We start from the raw sequence: 8,020 nt of genomic DNA, 5'->3' as shown, positions 1-8,020 counted from the left end.
TGCCAAGCAGTTCGACACTGCTTGCATTAGCAGTCAGTCACTTCTGACCCTCCTGGGGGCATTTCTCCTGTGAAGCCCACGGAGAAACCGCGCCAAATCTGTTGAGCAGAGCAGGCAAACGTTTCACTCATGTGGCACTTGTTTGTCAATTGAGCAAGGGCAGAGAAATTGATGAGGGTACTAATTATTCTTGAAGGACCCTCAGGAACAGAGAGCATTCATAGACCTTCCAATGCAGTGAAGAACGACGGAATGAATTTCCCCAAACGTTGAAAGGCTTTGACTTGCAGATAGCATGGCTGGTGAACAGAACTGGGTTTCTCAATTAAAAACAGTCCTGTGTTCTATTGGGGCCAGACATGGTCTGTAGGGGTTAAGGCAGTAGGAGTGTCTATGTTTTAATTTTCTATCTTCTTTCCAACATTAAATAGCTATGCATAATAGAGAAATATAGACCATAACTGTTTTGACTAATCTTTAGTCTTCTTGGGTTTTATGAAAATTAGTGTGGCTTTTTTTCCTCTCAAAATGCCAACAAAGGACGCCACAGTAGTTCAAGGGTTTGCAGCTTTTCAAACTCAGGCTCAGTGGCTCACTATTTAAGCTAACTATGCAAAGGAACAATTCAGGCCTTAGATGAAATTGCTCTGGACGTACAAAAGGACAAGTCCAATTTGCTTTGTAAGCCACAGATGTTTGCCTGCGTCAAAGTTGCTAATCAAAATATTCACAGAGAGCTAGAATAAATTCTTGACATTGTATGTTAATGCAAAGTGGCAATTACTTTGGGTTCCTTGCAAGGGAAACCAAAAATATTTCTTTTAAAAAATAACTTTATTATTGACTCTTTGGGAGTTTTACACTATGCACCCCAATTCCGTCCACCTCCCAGTCCCCCTTGTTCTCACCCCTGCCACAACCCTCATAATGAAACAAATCAAAGTAAGCAACCAAGTGAACAAAAGCAAAAAAAAAAAAAAAAAAAAAAAAAAAAAAAAAAAAAAAACAAAAAAAAACTAAAAAAAAAACCTAAAACTAAACCAAAAAATAAAAACACAACAATGGAAAAATCCCTTTGCTTCTCTCTTTTCCCTAAAAAATATTTCTAAAGTATGCATCCATACTTTACTCCAGAAAGTAAAAAAAGATATTAACAAGCAATTGAGAAAAGAAAACAGTTTAGGTAAGGATTCATTGCTGTAGAGACCTGAGACTAATTGGCTGAATGTGGCAAAAAATAGAGGCATTTCCAGATGCAAAGGAAGGAAAACCTTGCAATGCAAAATCAAGAGATATGACTGGAGTATAAGAATAAGATGGAAAATATTTGAAGATGTCTCCAAACACGAGGAACTCTGACATTCATAAAATATGTATGAGAACATGTTTCAATCAATGAAACTGTGCCATCTGCAGAGCACCACAGTAGGGTCTATGCAGACATGCACTTATTTCTCCTCAAAAGGATTATAGTTCACTAGTGTCATGAGAAGAACAGGACAGGATAGAAAAGGCACTACCATGGGAAAACACGAAGAGTAGGAATCGAGTTCTCTTGCTGGGAACTGGACCATGGAATGGTCCAGAATATATATGGGAATTAAATTTGCATAGTTGCTTGTTGCTATTTTTTCTAATGGTGGAAAAGTTCTCACTGAATGAACTCTTCTTTTCTGTTTTTAAAATTACCCCAATGTTTTTCATTATTGATGTAATAAGAAGCAAAAATCTCTTAAGAGATCTCCTCTTTCTCGTCTTTTGAGCCATGCCCCCTCACAAATATGTGACTGTTAACATCACAAGATTCAAGTTACTACAGTGGCAATAATTTCTTTCTTTTACCTATTATAATATATTTGGCCTCTTTTAAGAATTCAACAGAGCTGACAATATCCAGACAAAAGATAGTGTTTGGTTATTCAAAGTCACTGTTATGCGATGTTATGACTGGTAACCTCATTTGAACTAAGGAAATACCTTGGAAACATACTCATAAGTGGGACAGAAGAGACATACTCTTCTGAGAAGTCTGTCAAGGTTGTTCCAGAGCCAACACATTTGATATCTGTGTTCTCCCACAGATAGTATTGTGATTCATCAAGTAATCATATTGTCTCTGATTCCTGAATGTAAGTAGGAAAGGTGGATACCATTTGGACATTCAGGTGAAACCAAGGATCCTGTCTCCATGATGCCCACCAAGCCATGGCAGCAGACATTGTCTAAGGATTTCTTCTGAGACAGAGAATAATTCTCAGGATAAATTAGGCATTCAAGGAACTTTTAAGGGTTCTGGTATGATTTGTTTTAGAACCAGTAGGTCTGGAATACAGGAAATAATGTCAAGAGTAAATTAGATACATACTTCTGTAAAAGAACAGTAACTCAAATCTCTCTCTCTCTCTTTTCCTTTCTCCCTCCCCCCCCCCAATCTCTCATCTCTCTCATATCTTTCCATCAGAGAATTGATATCGTGACCAAACTTGGGTCCATGAAAAGGAGGCTATGCCCACTATATGCTCAATTCCTTATTCTAATCTTCAATGTTTCCTTTTTTCATTAAAAATTCTTACTGTATTAGGATCGAAACCTAGTGCCATTGTCCTTGGACTGGCTTTGTGGGAGCTTAGCCTGTTTGGACGCTCACCTTTCTGGACGTAGATAGAAGGACCTTGGTCTTCCCGCAGGGCAGGGAATTTGGACTGCTCTTCAGTATCGAGAGGGAGGGGGAATGGAGTGGGGGGAGGAGAAGAGGAGTGGGGATAGGGGGAGGGAAGTGGGGGGAGGGGGCAATATTTGGGAGGAGGGGAGGGAAATGGGAAACGGGGAGCAGGTGGAAATTTTAATTAAAAAAGAATAAAAAATAAAAAAAAAATTCTTACTGTATATGAGTGTTTTGTCTACAATTATGTGTGTGCACCATGAGCCTGCCAGGTGCAGAGGAGGTCAGAGCAGTGAATCTCATCCCCTAGAGTTAGAGTTACTAACAGTTGTGAGCTACTGTCTGGCTGTTTCCTTGCATGCCCAAAGAGAAATACCAAGTAACTCATTGTCTTGAGAAATTTCTCCTCAGTCCTGTGGAACCATGATGGTCCTTAGGATGGAAAAACTCAGCTGAGATTGTACCACAGGTGTTAGAGTGCTAGCCTCAGAAAATTTCGTACGTCCACTACAGATTATAAACAACCTTCTTTCTGCACTGTAAATTTCATACGTCCACTACAGATTATAAACAACCTTCTTTCTGCACTGTAAATTTTGTCTTCCCTTTTCCTCCACTTCTTTGAACTTTGGACAAAAATGGGGAATCTACAACACTCTGACACTCAGGAGTTAATAGAAATTTTGGAGGAATGGTGAGTTTAGGCTAGTTACATATTAACTCAAGTTTGCAGAGTTAGCCTGCTGTGTTTTCAACCTTCTTTATACAAGGCAGTATGGTTGGTCGGAGGAAGACTTTTCTCACCTGAATTCTGGAGAATTAAAAATAACTTCACCAGAGTCACTTGAAAAGAACTCAAGCCATTCATGGTTTGTCTGACTAACACCTTGGTCTCCTCTCTGTAGCTATTATCAAATTCAAATCTGTATACGCAAATTGAATTACAGTAAGAGTAACAACTACACCAGCTCCACAGCTCTTCCTTTCTGAAAAGTGTTTAGCACTTTCAGTAAAGATGTCTGTGAAGAATTTTGATAAACAAAGTAGGTGTGCAGTAGCTTAGCTCCATCAAATCTAGAATAGTACCACCGAATTGCCACAAGTATTGTACAAAAACTCTCACCATAACATTGGACTATGTTTAATAGTCCGACAGTCCTTCTCCCTTCTGAGATAATGGGTGTTTTAGCCACTGTTCTAAAGCTACTAAGAGACACCATGGCGACTCTTATAAAGGAAAACATTTAATTGGGGCTTGCTTGCAGTTTCAGATGCTTTAAATCATTTTCATAGCAAGGAGCATGGTGGAACATAGCGGTCAGACATTGTAGCTGAGAATATAAATCCATACCACAGGCACCAGGCAGACAGCAATGCTGGATCAGGCATAAATTTTGAAACCTCAAAGCCCGAGTGACACACTTCCTCCAGCAAGGTCACACCTAACTCAAAAAGGCCATACCTCCTAATCTTTTCAAAGAGTGCCACTTACTAAGAATTCAAATATATGAACCTATGTGGTGGGCATTCTTCTTCAAACCACATAATGAGTTTATCTAGTGATGACTCTCATCTTCAATGAGAATATTTTGAGCTAAACAATGTTGTGTAAATATCAGCTGTTGTTTCTACTCCTAATTTTCTTCATCAGTCTTAAATGTACAAGGTTTGGCTTGGGTTATTAGAAACGACAGCACCTGTGGGCTTCTGTTCTAATCTTGATTTGAGCCAGCATCTAAACCTGAACTGTGCTATAGGACAGTATTCTGGGCTCCCTTCTGATTTCCCAACATGATAAGTATGATGGTTGTTGTGAAGGCAGCAGTAGCTTGGTCTGCTCACAGATTCTCCCTCTCAGGGCCCTCTAATGTGTGACCTTGCCCCTTATGCAGTGCCAAGGAAGGGATGCTATTGAGTATGGCCACCATCAAAGTTGAATGCTTAGAAGAGTAGACAAGAACTTGTAAGAGTGCTACACAATATTAGTCCTGTACCTTACTCTTTGCTTCATTAAATATTTCCAGGCTATCCCCTTAGCTTTTATTCTCCTTTTTCCCCTTCAATAATATGATGGAAGAATTAGAACTGGATCTAAATTGAGAGCACAGAAAACTTTCTTCAAGAAAGGAAAATGGTCTGTGGAAATCTCATCAGCAGAAGGCTTCTCCAACACTGTTGTGTATTGTATGTAAGTGTGGGATAGCAGATCTGAAAGGCAGCTGATAGAAAGGCCTGTGTTGAGGCAACACAATGAGAGAAGAACAGACAGACGAGAGTTCTGTGGAAACAGTATGCCAGAGGATGGGGAGACAAGAACTCTTGTTTGGTTCCCGTGCTGCTTGTTTGACCTAAGCTGAGCTTGTCTGTTTAAGAGCCACAATTCTGTGCTCTGTTAACTGATTGTATAAGACAGGGCTACTCATCCTTGACGTCACAGTAGAATCTCCAGGGGCCTTTCACAAAATAGTGATGTGCAGGTTCCACCCTAGAGATCCCAGTTTAATTGGCCTGTGGTGTGGCCTGGGCATCGGGATTATTTAAGGCTCCCTGGAGTCTCGTGTACAGTTGAGCCTGAGAACTCTTTCTTACAGATTGCTTCAGAAGAGGGCAGGATGATTAAAGACTTGTGTGAGGTCTCCCTCCCCCGTGTGTATGACTACTAAAACCCCATCAAGCTCTATGACAGTTTATCATTAGGGTCAGGCCATAGAACCCTGAAAGTTCTTCATTGCTTATTAAAATTCATATACTCCTGGTGAATGTGACACCTTGAATTATAATTAGTGTATCTTACCAACAATCAGGAAAAAAAACAATTTGCAAAGAATCTCAGAGTTCAAAAGTTCAAACTGGCTAGTATTTTTATATTGATTTTTTGTGGCTAAAGGGACGAGCTATGGATATCTTTCTTCAGTGTCATATTTTTCTATAAGCATGTATTTTGGTGTGTATAAAAGAGGGGTTTTAAATGATGGCATCTTTCTTACATAAGATTTTTTAAAATAAAGTTGTAGAGTATACTTGTGTGACCAGGCATTTTTAAAGCCAAAAAAAAAAAAAAAAAAAAAAAAAAAAAAAAAAAAAACTCAACCTGTTTCAGAGTTCAAAATTCTTTTGAGGAGACCACTATGAGTGGCCTCTTAGCCTTTCATGCACCTCGTTTATCTAAATGAGCATTTCCTGCTCAGTTTTCTCATCTGATGTTTGCTTCCTCTGATCTACCTTTCTCTTTCCACCCTTCATCTCAGTCCATGTTATCTCTGCTCTGCAGCCAAGGAGAATGCATCACTGCCAAATTCCAAGGTAAAACAAGCTCTCCCTTTCATATGGAAAAGGCACAGTCATGTCATGCAATATACATGTCTGGCAATCCTTTGAGGCTCCACACACCAGAGTGGAGCCAAGGCTACAAATTAGCAATGCATTAAATCAATCAGCCCTCAGAAGTAAAGTTTCTATTAAGCTTGGCACTGCTGCCCACAATCTTGTAATTGGATGATACCCTTTCTCTGCTAATCGGCACACTATCAGAATCAGCCCGCCTGACTCAGACCCAATATATCTTAATACCATATGCTGGTGAAATGAGCCAGTAAAGGAATGGCCAATTGAGGGATTCCATTCCACTACAGGGGGCTTGTTGGCGGCTCACACAAGCAGGAGGCTCCAACATAAGCTAGATTCTTCGCTTCTTTTAGTAGTGAGCGGAAAGCATATGAGTGAGCAGAGTTTCAAGGTATGATGTGCTATTTCTCTTAAGATATTTTACTTGCACAAGGACAATACTATTGCATGTTCCTCTCAAAAATATCTGCATTTGGTATGTGACATGAGATTTTTCATACATGAGTGCAAACCTCTCCACTGACTAGCCTCGTGTAGCCATTTTAAGAGAATCAAAATGAAGAGTTAAAAACCATTCTGTTTATCATCTCCCATATTCTGCTAACTGTTGAGAAGGAAGAAAATGGCAGGATGTTCTTGGAATTAATATTTTAAAGATTATGCATCTTAAAATTTATCAATAAATTATTGAATTTGACCACCCACTAATTTCAGTTCTCCTTTCTCCAATTTGACTCAAATGGCATGAAAAAAAAATGTTGGTGTTATTTGGTTAGTGATTCAGACAGGGTTGTAATAACATTTAGCATAAGTGTTTTTGAATTTCAATCTTTGCTTTACCTCGTACAAGTGTGGAGACTGGCAAAGATAGCCGAAACTAAAGTATCCTCAATTGTAAAATACATCATAAAATGAATTGACAAAATAGCAGCCATTTAAGAGGAAAAAAACTTTATAAAACAGAGTGATGATTCACAGAGGAGTCAATACCTACCATTGACTACTGTCCATTAAAGTTCCTATGTTTTGTTTCCAAATATTGATGGAGATGTATAATGAATCTGTAGATTGCTTTATGTAGGATAGTTATTTTTTCCTAGGGTAATCCTACTGACATATGAGCATGGGAGATCCTTACATTTTCTGATAGCTTCTTCAATTTCCTTCTTTAAAGACTTGATGCTTTATCTTACAAGCTTTTTACTTGCTTGTTTAGAATTATTTGAAGCTATCATGAAAGTTGTTGTTTCCCTTCTTTCTTTCACATCATTTGTCACTTGAAAATATGAGGGCTAGCAATTTTTTAATTCATTTTGTGTCCAACTACATTGTTGAAAGTGGTTATCAGTTAAAAGAGGTCCCTGGTGGAAATTTTAGGGTCACTTATGTATACTATCATATCACCTGCAAATAAAGATATTTTGAATTCTTCCTTTCCAATTTGTATCACCTTAATCACCTTCATTTGTCTTACTGCTCTAGCTAAGACTCTAAGGACTATATTGAAGAGTTATGGAGAGAGTGGACAGCATGATGATTATGTGTTTTATTTTGTTTTTTTCTTTTGTTTTTGCTTATATAGTGATTTACATTTATTGATTTTCCTATATTGAACCATCATTGCATCTTTGGGATGAAGCCTACTTGATGACAGTGAATGATCTTTTTGATGTGTTCTTTGATTGAATTTCCTAGTATTTTATTGAGTATTTTTGCATTTATCTTAATAAAGGAAATTGGTTTGTAATTTTCTTTCTTTGTTAGATACTTATGTGGTTTTGGTGTCAAGATGACTGTGACCTCACAGAATTAATTGGGCAATGTCCCTTCTGTTTCTATTTTGTGGAATAGTTTGAACAGTATTGGAGTTAACTCTTCTTGGACAGTCTAGTAGAATTCTGCACTAAAACCATCTTGCCCTGGATTTTTTGGTTGAGAGATTTTTAATGACTGCTTCTATTAAACTATGGGATAGATATCTGTTTAAATTACTTAATTTATTTTTGTTTTAAC

The sequence above is a fragment of the Chionomys nivalis genome, chromosome 17 (assembly GCF_950005125.1).
Source record: "Chionomys nivalis chromosome 17, mChiNiv1.1, whole genome shotgun sequence".
NCBI lineage: Eukaryota > Metazoa > Chordata > Mammalia > Rodentia > Cricetidae > Chionomys > Chionomys nivalis.
The sequence above is the reverse complement of the archived record's forward strand: the minus strand, read 5'-3'. Positions refer to the sequence as shown.